This window comes from Wyeomyia smithii, chromosome 3 (assembly GCF_029784165.1).
Source record: "Wyeomyia smithii strain HCP4-BCI-WySm-NY-G18 chromosome 3, ASM2978416v1, whole genome shotgun sequence".
NCBI classification, from domain to species: Eukaryota; Metazoa; Arthropoda; class Insecta; order Diptera; family Culicidae; genus Wyeomyia; species Wyeomyia smithii.
Window position 1 is genome coordinate 28,278,417 of NC_073696.1, and position 20,735 is coordinate 28,299,151.

General features: G+C 34.6%; 1 protein-coding gene across 3 annotated transcripts in view; it reads left to right on the forward strand.

Moving 5' to 3' along the window:
- The first annotated feature begins 4,344 nt into the window (after positions 1-4,344).
- Positions 4,345-20,735, forward strand: part of LOC129731180 (uncharacterized) — a 61,428-nt gene continuing 45,037 nt past the window's right edge. For all 3 annotated transcript variants that reach the window (XM_055690987.1, XM_055690988.1, XM_055690989.1), the window contains exon 1: positions 4,345-4,654. The gene's annotated coding sequence lies outside the window, so the exon portion shown is untranslated. The remainder of the gene's footprint in view (positions 4,655-20,735) is intronic.

Here is a 20,735-nt window from a genome sequence, read left to right on the forward strand (position 1 = left end):
AACATGGAGTTAATGGAACAACTTTACTGAAGGCACTGTGGCTCTAAAATCAAGTTTTTTGGGTCAAAATAATTTCGATCACGTTTTTGCAGCTTTGGAAACAGTGTGTGCTCGTGTGGGGATCATACTCTACTTTCTTTTTAATATATTGCTTGTAAATCCATTACAGGCAAACTCCGATATAAGGTACATTTCGAATTTTGATTTGTACTTTATATCGAATTGTACCTTATATCGAATCATGAAACATTTTCAACAATAGGGCTTCAAACACTTTATTTTGTTGCCTTTTGTCTACGTATAGTTTATTTGGAAATAGAATCAAATATAAGTGTGAACCGACTTGTTTTAAGTTCAATTCAAATCTCATATATGTTTTTTTGCTTTTTTGGAAACTTTCAGCTGCGTCCAAAAAACAGGTAGTCTAGAGCATTAAAAATTGAAAAAAATTCAAGCCGTTATGTTATTATTACTAGTTTTTATTTACCATTTATTTACAAACATACACATTTTTGTATCGAAAATACTTCTTTTTTTCTTCTTGTTGTTTTTTAATTTTTGATTCAATGAATAAGAACCATGAATATCTGCTCACGGATTGAGATCTTTTTCAATTATTTCTCTGTTTCTTAGGATTTCGAAACTTGCATTTACCTTGTTGAATTTTAATATGACCGTTTGAACTAACTTTTCATTACACATAAACGTGGCCCAGAAATGCACATTGCATAGTGGTTCAAAACGTGAAAACGTGATCGTCAACCTTTTGAGTGTAAAAATGCCACTTAAATGCTATAGTGTATTTGACAAATTTTGTTTATACCTTAAGGAGAAACTTTTGATGCAAATAGATTCTTGATTAATCTGTCTAAAAGTGAGATGATAATTTTATTTATTTCATTACATTTCATTGTAGGTAATTTTATGTAGAAAAACTTTGCTGAAGACACTTTGGTTCTATCTCATGAAAATAGACCACACAGGTAGTTTCATAAACGCACATTCTCAAAATGTTTGAAAAAAAACAAATACAAATAAACTTTTTGGGGTGTGATTTAAGAGGCCTACTATATCCTAGACATTTTTTCATATTACTATATCCTATACATTTTTTCATATTTGAGAAATACATTATTCTGCCGAACATACTTTAAGCATGTTTTCAACCTTTTCCTAGGTTCTATGACGTTTATGATAAAAATGCGTTTTTTAAATCAAAACTTGTTTCAGCTGAGAGAGTGTTCAAGTGCGGTTTATGAAAGAAAAACTGGGTTTTAAACATTTTTTCGAGCATTGCATTTTAAATTTCACACGGATTGTTCAGGGGTTAAACTTTAAGTTAATTTTTTTTATCAGCTCCCCCGTTCCCATCCACACTATATCATGTTTTCTCGGCAAAATTAAATTTTTGTACGTTTTTTCAAACTTCCGCTGAGTGTAACGTAATTTATGGACACTCCCTAAATAATCAATAGTAAGCAGAAATGTTGACAAGATAACCAGTATGTTTAGTACGAAAAATTTTCTTAGTTCTTTTACTTAAGAGTGGGATTCTCAAGTTCTGCCTATCTCTGGGTATGCGTACCACACGCCACTTCTGCAGTTTCTCGTGAAATCCCCATTTTCCTTGGCTTATCTGTGTTTGTTTAACAGTAGAAAGTTGTGTATTGGATTCGATTGTATTGTTTGCATTTTCTTCACTCGGTAAAAGAGGGTATTTTTTTGTATTGTGAATACGTCATGGAAGTGACGAAAACCTGTAGGTTAACGGGGTTGTCGTCTACTCTTCGGAGATACCTAATAAAACACATAAAAATCACTATTTCATAGCTATTCAATAATTTTACCATGTGAATTTAACGAGTTCAAAGCTCCATTTTGACTTCTTGTCAATTCCACACGTTCCACACCCTGTGAATATTTAGTACTTTTTAACTTATTTAATAAGAGTTATAATGCCAATGACTTTTCAGTTACAAAATGTATTTACAAATTAATGTATGGATTCATTAAAAAATAAGAACATAAATTTTAGCGTATATTGATACTGACAAATAATCACTTAATGTAGAAAACCTCATTTAATATAATTTAACATGTACCCAAAGATTCTAATAGTACATAAATAACGATTTTCGTGAAAAGTAAATTTGAGTGGAAGTAGTTTAAATTATTAAGTCTGTTTGAAAAAAAAAGCATTACAAATTCGGTCGTTAATGTCATAAGCTTAAAAACTCAGTCAATAAAAAGAAGAAGTACAGAAAAACTACCTAGTTGAATCGGCTTAAAATTTTTAGGAAGAAGTTTAGTGGTGCTTATTACGGGAGTCACTTCACGGTGAAATCAGAGTGAAGTGAACCAAATCCTATTACGGGACTCACGTAAGTGAGAAAAACGTCGCAAAGTGACATCTGCCGCGGAATCTGAGTAATTATGAGTGTCATATCAGTGGAGTGAGAACGGAAAAAGCGACGTTTCGCGTGGAATTATTTCACGACCATTTTGAACGGTGAAATGATTTCACGAAGATGCCATATATCTTAAAGTTGATTAATTTGTGATCTAATGGTAAATTTTGGATTTATTCTTCAGTAACGAAACGAATCAGAATTTGATCCGTGCGGTCAAATTTTCATTTTTTTGCCCGATGAAAAAAATGCAAACTAGTTCAGGAAGTTTTCGATACCGAAAAAAACATTTTTTGCGATGCCGAATGTCTTAGAAATGCAGAACACGTCAAGATCTGGTGTTATCTAAAAAACGGAAAAAAACGACTTTCTGGGACTTAGACATTTTTGAGCTGGGAAACAATCTCATTTCACTTGTCCTATTCTCAATTTCACTTCACTGTCAATCTCACTCCACGGAGGTGATTTTTGTCACCTCACTTGAGGTGGAATCGGGAATAGGTCTAAAAAAGTGAAGTGAGCGTGAGAATGAAATATATTTCACCGTGAAGTGACTCCCGTGACAAGCAACAGTAACAAAATTTGTAATTTCAGCAGGTTTCCTGAACACCGTAGAACGTCGACCTAGCATAGGTTCTGATTCCTGAATATTTGAAACTGGCAAATTTTATATTTTCAAATAGAATTGATGCACAGTCTGTCTTGCAAGTCTAGCCATTCTCAAATAAAATTATTAACATTAGTCAAATTTTACTGATAAGGTGATCAGAGCGATCAGAGCTTATAATGATTGTGAAAGGTAACGTTTTGTGATTTGCATTATGATTTTGTTCACATAGTTTTTCTTCAATGAATTTTTCCTTCTAAAAACAATTTCAATTGAAAAAAGAGAATACAATTGAGTCAAAAAAATATCACAGAGCTAATGAGAATTGTTCAAATTCGTATTTTCGTAAAAGTGACCCATAAATGTGCCTGACCAATAATTGTGGAATACTTTTAAACACAAAACTTTTAAAGCCCATGTTGATAAATTTTACGCGTCAAAATAGTGCAACACGACAAACAATTTTCCTTTGTATATGCCTATTTTACATTTCAGTGATTTTTCCTACCATCGAATTTGAAGACAGCAACTGACTTTTGACTATTGAAATACTTTTCTAATTTTATATTTAGAATCTCAATATTAATTTTTCATGTGACAGGTTTTCCTTTTTTTTACTTTTTGAATAGATTATTACTTTGCCAACGGACATCGTGTAGCTTCTCTGATCTCCTGTTGAATACTTGTTGGCAAACCTAGCTTCACTAGAATTCCATATTGATAAACAGAATAACAAAGATAATGAAAATTTAAATTTGAAAGTGTTTCGTGTGAATTCAACACGATAATCCCTGGCAGCTTACCGCTAGAGTTGAACAACGGTAACACCAGCTAGAACACACATAGCTTCCTACATCCGCGGAGTTCCTAATAATTACTTCCACAACACAAAGTCTCCCTTTGAACAAAAAAAAAATTAGTTCAACTTCCAAGAACTCATGGTTGAAGCGTCCATATTCCACTGCAAACAGGAAGCAATAAGAAATGAACACAACGCAACCCCCACTGATAAAGGAAAATCCCACCACCCACTTGCGCTGGTAAACGATCAACCACATGGTCGAGTTCGCTACCGTCTTTTGTGCACCCGCGCCCCCTTCCGATTGTTCGAGCGAGTACGACACAGCACAGGTGCAGTAAAATTTATGAATGAAAGTAGTAAAACTGCAAGCCGAGGTCGTGTTCGTGTTCGGTTCGCCCGAAACCTGCTCGGGTTCTCGGGAGGAGGATGAATTTCGCCCGACCTAGACTACTGGTGTGGCACGATGAATGCCCGCCACTGCTTTTATAAAAGCGTGCTGCTGGCGGAAAAATTCGCTCAAACGCGCTTCAACAAGTGGTTCGTTCCGTTGGTTTCGGAAAATAACGTGTCCTGGCAGTTTGTAGATCGAAGTCGGTGTGTTGAATGTTGCGGGTTCTTGTTTTGCCTTTTCAGCTTTTCAAGACACTGATTTAAAAGAATTGGAAAAGCGGAGCTGAGGTGTGAAAGTTATCTGACTTTTTATTTCGGAATACGTCCGGTAGGGACTGAGTGGAGACGGTGCAGAAGCGTGTGTTTTACATTGGTGCGAACCGGCCAACGGGGGATTATTTCGAACGGAGCATAATTTAATTTTGGCGGAAATATCAAAGATTGGAGGTTAGTGATTTTCCACTGATTGATCCCTTGGGATGCAAAAGGGAACCAAAAAAAATGCGCCGGAAGGTCGAGATGGAGCCCGGCAGCGGCGGCGTTTTTTGTACTGTCGGCAACAGACTGACAGACGGCGGAGAAACATTTGTGACGACTTGAAAGAAATTGATTTGATGAGTGAGTTGGAGGAATCGTTGAATTATTGACACACCATCGTTGGTGGTGTGATCAAACGATTCTGAGGGGCTCGAGGAACGGAACGTATTCCGATCGATTGCTCGTGTGCTCTAGAAAAATTAAATAAATACTTTTTGTGATTGAACTGTGCAGTAACAATTAACCAAAAAAATTCAAAGCTAAAACAGGTAGAAGGATATTTACAACAAGACAAGAGGCAATATTTTCTCTGATGTTTATTAGTTTGTACCTAAAAATGGCCCGAGTAGACTCTGTGTTGCGTGCTTCGCGTGGGTTAGCCAAAAGAGAAAAGACTACGAGAGTTACTAACTCACATGTATCTTTATCACCATCTTGTAAGATAGATGGTATGTTCTCTGGCTTACGAATAATATATTGACTATTATCGTCCTAAGACTAACCAACAATCCACAAAATTGTGGAACTTCGCTTTCCGCATCGAATAAATGAGTTTTATAGTCACTCATCCGTGCAATATTAAAGTTTCATACCAGCATGCATATCGTAATTGAAAACGAACTAATGTATTGTATTACACTTGTCCCCCATACGGAATGAATGAACTTTCCTCGATGCGTATATTGCGTGTGAAAGTTCATACCTACCAACTGTCATGCAATCATGAAATGCTAACATATTACGGATACACGATACGAGGGCGGCTTATCGAATCGTACCCCTCACACTAGAAATTACCAGTGGAAGATAGTTTATATCGGTAGATGCTGGAACTGGTGGTGATAGTGAAAGAGCTCAACAAATCATCATTACGGGTGGTAAACATTGAATATATCTACTGAAAACCTTTCTTGTTCACATATTCCAATGCAATATAATCATCTAGATTAATTGAATAGAAGAATATTGTGTAAATTCACACATTCCACCTAACTTAGTTTGAATAACTCTTCGAGCATAATTTTGCACAAGAGAATCGGAATACTGGACTGCAGTGATAGAGTACCAATTTAATTTAGATTGGCTCTCCTTTTTTACGCTGGATATACTTTTCTGACATCAGAACATGTAGTTGTGTCCGGGTTCCGATCCAATCCAAGGTCTGATCGGGAGTCCGTCCGCAGTCCGGTCTGAAGTTTGGGAATAAAAGTTTGCGAGAATGCGGTATTTAAGTGACAAAGTCAATCATGAAGACACCATTCTTCAGTATCAGAACAATTTTTAAAAAATCAGTAATTTGAGTACGTTTCTTGTTTTCGTTGATTAAGTAAATTAAATCAAGCTTTTATTGAAATACTCAGTAGAAAAAATCAGGAAAAAATTATAACTCTGATAAAATTGTGTCTAAAAACCGCTTCAATTTAAAAAACCGCATGACAAAGACGCGTAAACAGCAACCTTTGTGTATTTCCAAACGTACCGTGCTGGATCGAAACCCGTGCAGTATCGAAATCCGTACACCTTGATGTTTTTCTTCAGTTTTAAGCATTACAAAAATGAAAACTCATATAAAAGTTACATGTACATGTCCGTTGAACTATTGGCTTTCTGTTAAATTGAACTATGCGCCAGTAGGCCATGAAATAAAAATATCAAAAATAAAAAATCAATCGTGTATCGGTTTTAGTTGTCATTTCATCGCATCGTTAGAGATTTCACTAAGGAAACGTTCTTCAGATAAAAACGTTTTTCAAGTGGGATATAAGTGTTTTACTCTGTGAATCTTTTTGAAATCGATTGAAAAGGTAAGTCTTTGTCATTTTCGAGCTGTGTATTGTCTGGTAAATAGTGCAAATTGTATTTATTCATCAAAAACTGTGCCGTACGGATTTTGATCCTTGTTAATCGCTTGAATCTAAATCCGTACAGCGTGTGTATCATGCATATTTTGTTGAACTTTCATCCTTGTTTTCAGCATTTTATGGAAGAAAACAAGCATAAATATACGGCAAACAATCCCGAAAGAGCTGTGACAGAAGTGCGCGAGGGAAAGTCGTACCGGGAAGCTTCGAGAGGTTCCGGCGTTCTAGTGACTACGATAAAAGAGCCGTAACATATGGCTACGAATCTCAATCAAAAGGAGTTCCACCAACCTTCACTGCTGGAGAGGAAGATTTGGATCATGAAGTGGGGTATAGCAATCGGGGGGCCCGGGGCATTCCTTGAATCTGGGCATGGAAGAAGGCGTCTTGCAGCTGGTAGTTGAGAAAAATTTTATGTTTTTTATGTCGAATCATTCAAAAGACACCTAAAGCTATTCCAGTTCTTAAATATCATTTAAAGAAAGCCGCATTTTCTGAGCAAACCTTGATTTTCAGAAAAGTTTATCGTTTCCTTCGATTTGTAGACGAAAAATAAAAAATTGCTTGAAATTTAGGGCATTTCGAGCAGTTTTTTATTCTTCATTCAAAATAAATTGATAAATTTATAAATTGATGATGATGGTCCCACCTCATACCCCTACATCGGTTTGAGCTGGTCGATTTATCTAAGTGAGATATTATATAGAGTCATACAATGTAACCAGTTGGCAAACAAATAACGGACTGGTTATTAATACAGACATAGTACCCTTCAAAAGAATACCAATAATTTAACAATGAGTATAAAAAAACGATTTTCCAATACCATCATGGATCCAAGGCTCATCCAGAACGTTTCCAACCCGAAAATTATCTGGACTTGGTTAGGAATTGAACCTAACATTTAGGAGTGTTAACTAATCAGAATTGATTCTGGATAACGATCCAAAACTACGAGAGAGATCCTGTGATACTATAGTTCTCGATAACGAGCTTTACAGTCCACAGGCGAACCCAAGCCTTTTCAGTTTTTTCTCCCAACCCTAGTTCAAAATCGTGAAAACAGATAAATATCAAAAATCAGAATAACAGCATATATGCTATTTCATACCAAAAAGCAACTTTCCAACCCGATAGGCTTTTTGTTTCAATTTCAGGGGTTTAATCCTGATGTACTCAATATCCAGATTGTCTATGTCAGTCTACGCGCGCGTGGCTCAAACATGTGTAGTCGACTCTTTTTTAAACTCTACTATTAAATATTATACAACTAATTCAAACAAAAATCCATCATCATCAGTGAACATAATAGCTCAGTTTACCCAAGAAATTAAAAAAAAATACATAAATTTTACAATCTTCGTCATTAATTTACAAAAAATTCTATATAATCTGACTACAAAACAGACTTTATGTGTGAAATACAAAGCCTTTTAAACTCCGCCATTGTTGCTGCACGTTTTACCTGTCTTGGCATCGAATTGAAAAAATTTATTCCTTTGTACAACAGAGAGTTCTGTGATCTTCCAAAAAGAAATTTTGGTGTTCTAGCATCATCCGCGTTTCTAGTGTTGTACCTATGAAAATCACTTCCCCTATCAATTCGATTACACAAACATCGAGGCAGCATATTATTAAAAATTTTATATAGAAACACCATTGTCAGAAAATATACTCTTTGCTTCACAGAAAGCCATTGCAATGCGTCCAGCATAAAACTCGAGGAAGTGTATCTTTTACATCTTAATATTAATCGCATAACTTTATTTTGTAAGCGCTGCAGTCTCAATATTTGTGTATTGTTTGCAAGAAATAATATGGATGGGCAAAAATCTATATGTGGTGAAATGATTGACTTATAAAGACTAATTTTACTACTAACAGTCAATTCATTTTTCAAACGGCACAGAATACCGTATTTTTTTGCCATTTTCTTGATGACATTGTCAATGTGAGACTTAAAAGTTAATTTGTCTTCAATAATCACTCCAAGATACTTTATTGCGTTTACGCGATCAATCGTCTCACCATCAATTGCAATATTTACGTCTGGTCTGGAGTTGGCAGAAGAAATGATTGAGTACTTTGTTTTGCTTATATTTAATTCAAGCTGTTTAAATTTCAACCAATTCGCCAGACAATGTAAATCTTGATTTAAAAGTGCCACAACGTCATTAGGATTCTTAGCCGCAATGAACAGTAGGGGTGTGCGAAACTGGCTTTTCTGGTGTCGAAACGAAACGAAAAGAAATTAACCCTTAATTTCGGTTTCGCCAAATTAGTCGAAACGAAATCAAGGTGGATTTCGAGTTCTCGATACGAAACGAAATTGGGCTCTAAATTTCGCGAAATTTAGAAAAATAAAATAAATGTTTCTGAAACATAGCATTACAACGATTTGTAACGTTGGAGCGTACGCTAACGAAGTACGAAGAGTAACGGTATTCAGGCAGTGCGTCTTGAACTGTCCTACAGATCAGACGTTTTTTCGGTTGCTTGTGGACTGGTCTTTGACTGCCTATAGCCTCAAAGTTTGTGTTTTGTCAGTGTGTCTTTTAAAGATTACCTGAAAGTTATTTCCCATCAGTCTTTCTCAAGACTACCTACTTTTGAATTTAACATTTGTTTTAACTTTTTTCGTATCACCTGAAATGGCTGGACGGAAAAAGAAACCTCGCATCGCTGCGGGGAGGAAAAGAGAGGCATCTCTTTCTGACACTTCGAGTGTGTGTAGTGACAATCCTTTTGATATTTTGCCTGAGCAAGAAGCTGGTGAAATGGAAGTTATTAATAATGAAACTATACAAAATATAAAATCTTTAAAAAAGGAGAAAGTTCCACCTATTGTGGTAACTATTTCTTCTGAATTTAATATATTCAAAAAGGAACTTTCAACGTTTGTTTCTGACGTTAAAGTTACCTATCAAATTGGCCGTAGAGGTGAATGCCGCTTATTAGCCGACTCAGCAAAGGGTCGTAATCGTCTTGTTCAGTATTTAACTGACAAGATGTACAAATTTTTTACATATGACACCAAGAACGCCAAGCCGTTCAAGGTTGTCTTGAAAGGTCTCACCAACGATCAAACCGTTGATGAGATCAAACCTACTTTAACAGAATTACTTGGCATAGCCCCTACCCAAGTAATTCTAATGAAACAAAAATCACGAGGCGAAAACAGTCAGAGAACTGGAATTTCCCTTGTTAATTATTTAATTCATTTTAACCGCAATGAGGTTAACAACTTAAAATTTTTTGAAAAAGCACATGCTTTGTATAATGTGCGTGTAAAGTGGGAAATTTATAGGAAGTATGGCGGAGGTGAAAAGCATATCACCCAATGCCGTACTTGCCAACGTTATGGCCATGGTTCCAAATTCTGTAACATGGACCAAAAATGTCTTAATTGTGGAGACTCTTCTCACAAAAAGGACACATGACATGAGAGTAAAAATTTTCGCTGTGCGAATTGTAACGGCAACCATATGTCAAATTTTTATCAATGCCCAGTCCGTTTAGCAATTGTTAAGGCAAGGCAAGGTAAACAAAATTCAATTTCTCAATTAAAACCAACTTCAAAACAAAATTCTCCAAGCGTACCAGTGACGCATAGTTTACCTACTCCTTTGCATACCCGTTTAACTTATGCACAGGTTACAGGTAGTTCGAACATTATACCGCCTAGTGTTGGTAGTTCGAAAATGACCGTTAATATGGGTAAGCAAAACACGCTAGAAAATAATTGTACACCTATCACTCCAGCTAATATTGCTACCGAAAATATTTTTTCTAATGTCAACTGCCTGGGGCCTATTACGGCAGGTAAACTTTCTTTTTTGCAACAGGCAATGTTCGATCTTATGAACGCCATGTTGCAGGCAAAATCAATGTTTGAAGCCATTCAAATAGGCACAAATTTTACTATTAAAATTGTTTCTAATTTAAAATTTAGCAATGATTTTAAATAAAACAATTAAAATATTAAATTGGAATGCTCGCTCATTGAAGGCCAATGAGAATGAGCTTTTTAATTTTTTAACAGTAAATAAGGTGCATATTGCAATTATTACTGAAACATTTTTGAAACCTAACATAAAATTAAAATATGATCCCAATTACGTGGTTCATAGATATGATAGGATTCAGGGTTCTGGCGGTGGAGTTGCAATTGTTATTCATCGCCGAATCAAACATCGTGCTCTTCCCCATCTTGAGACGAAAGTCATTGAAACTTTGGGAATTGAAGTTCAAACTGAACTTGGGATTTTATTTATTGCCGCAGCATATTTACCATTTGAATGCACACGCGAGCTCAAAAATTATTTTAAAGGTGATTTACAAAAACTCACCAGAAATCGTTCGAAATTTTTCATAATCGGCGATTTTAACGCTAAACATCGTTCATGGAATAATTCTCAAAGTAATTCCAATGGCAGAATTTTATTCAATGATTGTTCTTCAGGATACTATTCTATTTTGTCTCCGAATAGTCCTACATGCTTTTCTTCTGTAAGAAACCCTTCAACAATTGATTTGGTGCTAACAGATCAAAGTCATGTATGTAGTGATTTGATCACACATGCTGACTTTGATTCTGACCATCTTCCAATAACTTTTTCTTTATCACATGAATCAGTTTTAAACCCTATGAGCTCTGTTTTTAATTATAACAAAGCTAATTGGGAAAGATACAAAAATTATATTGAGAGAAATTTCAATAATGAGCTTGATTTGCAAAACGAAGTGAATATTGATTCCGCTTTGGAAGCATTAAAATGTGCAATTGTTGATGCCAGGAATTATTCTGTTCCAAAGGCTCAAGTGAAATTTAATTCATCAATAATTGACGAAAATCTTCAACTTCTAATTCGTTTGAAAAATGTCCGCAGACGTCAATATCAACGTTCTCGTGACCCTGTTTTTAAAATTATTTATAAAGATTTACAGAAAGAGATTAAGCATAGATTTACTCTTCTGAGAAATCAAAATTTTGAGACTAAAGTTGAAAAATTGAAACCATATTCAAAACCATTTTGGAAGCTGTCGAAGATTCTTAAGAAACCTTCAAAGCCTATTCCAGTTTTAAAAGATGGTGAACGTTTTCTTGTATCCAATGAACAAAAGGCTCAAAGACTTGCTCAGCAGTTTGAGAGTGTTCATAACTCAAATTTGAATTTTGTGAGTCCAATTGAAAATGAAGTCACACGTCAATTTGATTTAATTTCTTCCCAGAATTTTTTACCTGCAGAAATAATTGAAACTAACTTGAATGAGATTAAATCAATTATTAAAAATTTCAAAAATATGAAAGCACCTGGTGACGATGGAATCTTTAATATACTAATCAAACATCTCCCTGAGAGCACAATGGAATTTTTAGTGAAAATTTTCAATTGCTGCTTCAAAATTGCATATTTTCCCAAATTATGGAAAAATGCAAAAATTACTCCAATTTTAAAACCGGATAAGAACCCAGCTGAAGTTTCAAGTTATCGACCAATCAGTTTGCTTTCTTCAATAAGTAAACTGTTTGAGAGAGTTATTCTTAACAGAATGATGTCACACATCAACGAAAATTCAATTTTTGCAAATGAACAGTTTGGATTTCGCCATGGGCATTCCACAACTCATCAATTGCTCAGAGTTACTAATATGATACGAGCTAACAAATCTGAAGGTTATTCCACTGGAGCTGCTCTTTTAGACATAGAAAAAGCATTCGACAGTGTTTGGCATAAAGGTTTGATTGCGAAATTGCAAACTTTTGATTTTCCAATTTTCCTAATCAAAATTTTAAAAAATTATCTTACTGATCGAACTCTGCAGGTTGTCTATCAGAATTCAAAATCTGATAGATTTCCTGTCAGAGCAGGTGTGCCTCAAGGTTCAGTCTTGGGTCCAGTCCTGTACAACATATTCACTTCAGATCTTCCTGATTTGCCTCCAGGATGCACAAAGTCATTGTTCTGCGATGACACAAGCATTTCCGTAAAAGGAAAAAGTCTTCGTGTCATATGCAGTCGATTGCAGAAAAGTTTAGATATTTTTTCTTCCTACTTGCAAAAGTGGAAAATCTCTCCCAATGCTTCTAAAACTCAAATGATAATTTTTCCGCATAAGCCTAGGGCTTCTTTCCTCAAGCCAAACAGTAATCACGTTGTCAAGATGAATGGGGTTATTTTAAGTTGGTCCGACAAGGTTAAGTACTTGGGACTAATTTATGATAAAAAACTTATTTTCAAAGAGCACATTGAGAGTATACAAGCCAAGTGCATCAAATATACGAGATGTTTATATCCTCTCATTAACAGGAATTCTAAACTTTGTTTAAAGAACAAACTTTTGATTTACAAACAAATTTTTAGACCAGCAATGCTTTATGCTGTACCGATCTGGTCAAGTTGCTGTTCAACAAGGAAGAAAACGCTCCAAAGGATTCAGAACAAAATTCTGAAAATGATTTTGAAGCGTCCTCCTTGGTTTGGTACACTCGAATTACATAGACTTACTGGTGTTGAACCATTAGAAGCTATGTCAAATAAAATTATTAACAATTTTCGACAAAAATCGTTGCAATCCTCAATTGTTACGATAAGCTCTCTTTATAGCCAATAAGTTAGCAATTAAGTTAGTTGTAAGTTTACTTCCCCTTTCCTGACAAGTAGGTTTAAATCCCTACGAATGATAAGTCCTAACTGCGAAAGCAAACAAATCCTAACAATCAAAATTACAAATTTCTAACAGTGTTGAGAAGTCACCATTTGTGATTGGACACACATACTCATTATTTACTAATATTTATCATAAATACTTAAGCTACTAACAAATCCCCCCTTAAAAAAAAAAAAAAACGGTATTCAGATATCGATAAACCGATAATGACGAGAAAATCAAAAATGTTAAAAACTAAAATCTTGATGCATTCATTTATACAGATTATATTGCAGGTAATAGCACCTCGATAGATACAAATGATATAAAGGTCAAACTCGAAATGTCTTTGTAAATAATAATTTAATACACTTCTGAACTGATTCTTTTGGTTTGAATGCAACTTTGTTTAAAATAGTAATCCTTCTTTCATAGCACTTTCATCATTCAAAATCCAAGTTTTGTCCTAGAGCTCGAACTGGAAAACATGAGAGATGGGCCCTATGCAAACGTAAAAGCGGCGAATCCGATAAGCAATTCCTCGGCGGCCTTCTGATTCTGATGAGCAAAATTCACAGGAATGGTTAAAAAGCTGTAAAACCTTTGGAGGGCAACTTTTTTGTCGCTTTTGTCGACCAGTGTAATTGAATTTTTTTTAACACCGTTTAGTCAGACTAGACTAAGTGACATCTTTATCAATTCGAGGAAAACAAAATTTAAGTTAACTATTCTGTAAACTTTTAAGTTTTCAATATTTTTGCACATTTTTTAATATAACTTAAAATTACTTTTTAACTGAGCAGTTCCACAAAAAATGTCCCAATTTCAATATTTTTTGTCATTTTAGATTTGGCCTGAACTTTGCATAAACGTTTCTATAGGCTGAGAAGCTATTTAAAATGCTATTTTGGGAGGGTTATTGTGATTTTAAATATTTTCAGAGCCAAAAGTTTTTTGATCAGTGTGACGTCTCTGGAAAAGTTTTAGACAGTAATTTTATCTTTCCGATAAAAAAAACTCTAAAAAATTCATTTTTTTTATTGTAAAAGAAACATTAAAATTAAAACTTATTTTTCAAAAATCTTTTTTTTTTGTATAAAAATTACAAAAAAATTATCGAAGCGATGAAGGAGTCAAAAAAAAGTTATATTTAAAAAAAAATTTACAACATGTTTATTTTTGGAAGGACAATATTATTATCTACAACTTTGCCAAAGCCACTATGCCAATCAAACCAACTGTTTCGATTATAAAAATATTTAAATTACCCACAGAGTGTCCAATTGGAGATTTAAATTATTTTTCCAGCTAAATAGGTTTGTTTGACTGGCATAACTAGTGTCTCTGGTAAGGTTGTAGAAAATAATTTTGTCCTAAAAAAATATGCCCTGTGAGTTTCTGCGAGACCAAAAATAATAAAATGCATTTGGGACCATTTCAAACTACGTGGTCATATTTTGATCTCTTTTATACCCCCCCTACTCCCCCGTGGTCTCTCGTGGTCTTTTGTTTTGTTATCTTATTCTGCAAATATATGTACAATAAAGTATGAAAAATTTATAAAAAAAAATTAAGGTTCAAGAAAACTGATTATTAGTTATTGCGCAAATTGTAAATAGAATTTTCAGTAATATCATTTTCTCACAACCAAAATAACAAATAGATAATGGTTGTTTAATTTTTAATAATATTTCATTGTCTTTAACAAATATAATAATTTCCTTACCTGAAAGTAATTTAAAATATGTTTTTCTGTTGAGTATATTCAAAATGATTTTTAATTTGTTGTTGAGTATCAAAATAAATAAAATTTGTTTAAGTAGTTTGATCATCTACGATAAATTCTTCGCTTATAGTTACGGTAAATTGTATACTCATCTAGAAATCATCTAGAAAAATATTTAGTTGATAATGAGTAAAACCTTACTTCTAGTGATTTTCATATATCGGATTTGTAACTTAGTTTTTTTTTTAATAAATTACAAAGTTTTTGAATGTCGAACAAAATATAAACATCTTTCTTTCTTCCTTCAGTTCACGAACATCCAGGTCTTATATATTGTTTTTAAGACCAAAACGTTGACGCATTGCAAAATAGAACTATTATTCTAAAGAAGGAAATGCCATATAAGGCAAAGCCTGTTTAAAACAAAAAAAAATTCTTCGTTCGGATAAATTTGAAATATGTTTCAAAAATTTGATTACAGTTAATTGCTGACAACTCTATTAATTAGTCGTGTCAAATAAATTTATTAATTAAAAACCTAAGTTAATCCACCTAGCGGTCAGACCCAGCCTTTCTCATTTAAACTTATTATATGTTAGAATAGATTTACACGATTTAAGAGAAAAAATACTCCTTGAAAATTCCTGCTGGTTTCAGCACAACTATACCATTATCAAATACGATACCATTATTAAATTAAAATTGAAAACCTGACATTCATACATATATGAGCATACATTAAAACATATATATGCAAAAATAATGAAATAAATATGTTTCGAATACATCACGCCAGATGACTTCTTCTGGTTACCGGAGTACATCCTAAAATGGCTAAATTTTGCCTAATCCGGGTATTTCGATGGCGAAGATGCCGACTTCATCCATTATGAGTATTGCGGAAGCGGTACACCCAAAGGCCAGAAATCAACTTAGGACGCCATTTTAAATTTCTAGATACTTAGTAGCTTCCGATTTCTGGAAAACAACCTTAAAGGGACAAACATTACCAATGTTTTTCAGGAACATTATCCCGGGCTCGAAAGCCGGGAGCAAACTTCATATTTCACTTTGAAACCCGATTTTGCAGCTTTCGGTTTCTGGAAAACATCCACACACCCACACACAAACATATACCCCAATACATGCACACGTGCAGAAAATGCTCGTTTCGTCGAACTGAGTCAAGTAGTATATGGCATTCGACCATTTGGATCACTTTTCTACCTTTTAATTAGCCAGTGATCGTTAGGAGAAAGTCAATATGTTTACTTTTATTATGTGATTTCACATTTTTATGAACAACGGACAAAGTTACAATCCGAATACAATGAAATTCAATAGCAACCTATGGGGCAACTAGACCTTTCATTTGACACTAATTTTGTGAAAATCGGTTCAGCCATCTCTGAGAAAAATGAGTGAGTTTAAACAACCTCAGGATAACTTTTCTTTACATAACTTTTGAACCATATGTTCAATCATAACGAAAATTAAAAGTTAAGGGTTTTGGAGACAGCCCGATCATTTGAAACCAGTTTTATTGAATTCGGTTATGTGGTTTCTGAGATATTGATGTTTCGTGATTTTAACATTTTGATACATAACTTCTAAACTAAATATCCGATTACAATGAAATTCAATAGCAACCTATGGCGCAACTAGACCTTTCATTTGCAATTAATTTTATGAAAATCGGTCCAGCCATCTCTGAGAAAAGTGAGTGAGAAAAAAAAGTTGCACATACACACACACACACACACACACACACACACACACACACATACACACATACATACATACAGAAAATGCTCAGTTCGTCGAAAGGGGTCGAGTGGTATATGACATTCAGCCATTGGGACCACTTTTATACCTTTGGTTTTCCCAGTGATTGCTATACCTTTCTAGGAGAAAGGCAAAAATTGCGAAAGCTTCGTCTTGACTTAGTGGCAATAAAAAATTATAAGTCAGAAAAAAGACTACGTGGTCTATTCGTTAACCCCCACACCCCCCACGTGATTTTTCGTGGTCTTTTGATAACCTCCCCGTCTCCCTATATATGACTACGTGGTTTGGGAACGGCCTCTTTGGAACAAACCTAAAATTATTTTTCTTTCAACCAATCAACAGTTAGAATGGAATGTTGTAATGCAACAAACAAATAGTTTTCTCTTTACTCAATTAAGTTATTCGTAATCATCTTCGTTCTCTTATTTCTCGTTCTTTCTAACCTTTCTTTTCTTCTACCTTGTATATTCGTCAAGTGCAAAGTCAGAATCACTTTTATGCTATAATCTGAACTTGTTTTTGACATTGTAAAATTTTGTGTCCCCTAAAACAAGAGTAACATTTCTCAGTTATGTGTTCAACGAGAGCAAACCATGTACTTTTTATTCATTCATTGATAAAGTATACTTTTTTGGTAACACGTTTAAAATATTTTTGATAAGGTACCTGGCAATTTTGAAACCTATGCTGACTTTGAAGTCAGAGTGTTTTGAAACAGTACTAAAAATTCAGGCAATTACAACTTTTTCTGCTTGACACATCGATCACTAAGTCTGCACACTATAAGGCATGATATCCCGTCAGCCTAGTGATAGCAATGAACTATCTGAAAAAACACATTTAAATACACTACGGTGTGCGAAGAGGAGTCCTCTAACACAGAGAAATCCGAAAAAAAGGCTTGAAAATTTTTACAAGTCGAGTAGCATAGAACATTTGGCCTGTAAGATAGAGCTTCAGAGCTTTAGTATTGACAAAAACTGCTATGCCCTCCTAAACGAAAGACTAAAAGTGACCTCTTTAACCTTGTGGGCTGCAAATATAACCACATTTTGATGTACGTAAAAGATGCGTAAAATTTATTCCTACAAACAAATTACTAGATACCTTGTAGTGCATTTGGACGGCTTCATATTCCTCGAATATGACTTCAGTGATGACATGAATTTTATGCTCTGCGTGAATAAAAAATATCTCCCGCATGATGTTACGGTTTTGTCTTTAAAAACAAAAATTACCGGCTGAGAGTTTATTCTTCTATGTCTGACTTAGTATACCAGATATCTGTTGAGATATATTCAATTTAATTTATAGTCGCAATGAGCACAAACCAAAATAATGTAATAATGTGCATCGGAAATTTGGTCCGAAATTTCGCGAAATTTCGTAATCGTCGAAATTGGAAGTTTAATTTCGCGAAATTTTAGGCGGAATTAAGCGAAATTCAACGAAATTTTTCGGCAATTTCGCGAAACCGAAATTTCGCGAAATTTCGGGAAATTTCGAGTTTTGCGAAATTATACGAAATCATTCGAAATCTCGCACAGCCTTAATGAACAGAACAGTATCATCAGCAAATAAGTTGATATCGCAAAACCGTAAAACTCGCTACATGTCATTAATATAAATAATGAACAAAATGGGCCCTAAAACACTTCCTTGCGGTACACCAAGTGTATTAGCAATGGAATCCGATTCAGAATCATTAAAACGAGTCTTCTGAGTTCTAGCACACAAATAGCTCTCAAACCATTTGTATGCTGTCCCTACGATACCAAAGCGCTCCAATGTTTGTAACAATAAGGGACTAGAAATTGTTTCAAAAGCGCGTTCTAGATCCAAAAACACCGCAAAAATAGTTTCTTTAGCCTCGATTTTTTCTTTCCATTTTGCTAACACCAGATTTAAAGCAGACTCACAAGAGTGACCCTCTCGATAACCTGATTGCTCTGGGATTAGCAAATCATTACTATTTAAATAATCCATCAGCTGGCCTTTCACAACTAGTTCTAAAATTTTCTCTAATGTGTGCAACATATTAATGGGGCGGAACTCTTCGGCTTTATCCGTCCCATTAATCTTGGGGATAGGAACCACAAGTGACTCCTTCCAAACCTGAGGCACGTGCCCTGTTTGCAGAGATTCATTGATAAGGTCCAGCAGATCGTGTCCAATGACATTGAAGCAATCTTGTATTACTTTTGCGTTGACATTGTCGATACCAGCCGATCTCTCAAGAGAAAAACAAATATCTTTCAACTGTGCAGAAGTAATAGGATGAAAACCAGAAAAATTAAAGTTATTATGGACCGGCTGTATTATTTCGAGAGGTTCGTTGACCAAATCAATACTCTGATTGATCAATTGAACACTATCAACGAAATAACTGTTGAATTTACTTGCAATCACTCGCGCCGAATGTTCTTCTAAGCCATTAAAAGTTATGGTTTGCGGGCAACTATCTTTACTTTTTATTAATGATTTTAAAATTTTCCATAACTCTTTGCTATTATTTTGATGTTGATCAATCTTCCGTTGTATATATTCACATCGTGCCTTTTTCAAGGTGCGTGAGTATATATTCCGCGCAGCGGTGTACCTATTCCAATCATTGCTATCACTACTTCTGCAAAATTTTTTGTACTTGTTATCTCTTTTACGTTTTAAACGCAAAAGTTCTAAAGAGTACCAGCTGTTCGAATTATGCAATTCAACACACTTTTCGGAAACTAGGCTATTGGTACACTCTTTTAGCGTGTTAGTTAGAACAGCTGCTTTATTGTCGAAATTCCCTGTTATTGGCTGAAAATTCAGGCTTCTCGAAACAAGCTGAGACATTGCTTGCTTCGAGTATCTATTCCAACACTTAATTTTTACTATATTATCACGGTTTTGATCATTCTCAAGTACAACACAAATTATCTCATGATCTGTGATTTTATAATCGGCCTCAGTGAAAGAATGAACATTATCAAAATTCGAAAACACGTGATCAATTAATGTACGAGAGTGTCTGGAAATTCTTGTAACTTGAAAAACCGTTTGTTGTAAATTGAAAAAATCTGCTAATTGCCTCAATTGGTTCGAATTTGGTTTATTAAGCCAATCGATATTAAAATCGCCAGCAATAACATTTAATTTACTCAAGTCAATAAAATTATCCCACCACTTTTCTAAAGTTTCTAAAAAACGGTGGTTACTTGTACTGGGGGAGTGGTACACAATTCCAAAATTTCCTACCGTCATGCCTCTTTCAACTGATTTCCTAGGAACCAATTATTTTCAAAAGTTTCGTTTAATCGAATATTGAATTTGATTGATTCCTTGGCGTAAATAGCAACCCCACCAGTATGTCTGGAATGTGAAAGGCTAAAAGCAACTTTGTAACCCGGAATGCTATACTGATCAAATGCATCAGCTTCCACTATATGAGTTTCCGCTAGTAATATTAACATTGGACGTGTTGTTTCCACAAGATGCCGTAAAGCAACATAATTTGTAGATAATCCAGCAATATTCAAATAAATCATTTCTAATTTCCTTTCACATTGCGTTTTCTTCAGCTGCTATTTACTTAACAACATGTTGCTCTTTCTTTTCTCATACAGTCTCCGAAATACTGGACACTGTGTACTATATGCTGGATGTTTAGCGTCCAAATTTAAATTGAAGTCTTTATTAGATTTTAAACAATTTACGCAGTTAAAATCAATTGATGAGCATTCCGATGTCTTGTGCTGTGCACTACACTTAGAGCATGTTTCGGAATCAACACACTCTGTGCTTTTATGACCAAATTCTCCACATTTGAAGCAACGTAGAACATTAATGGCCTCTTGAACAGAACACCTATCCCACCCAATGCTTACTTTACCAGCAGACATCAGGCGGTTGAATGTGTCCCTATCAACTTCAACAATTGTATTATATTTATTGTATTTGAAGCGTGAATTTTCAAATTGCG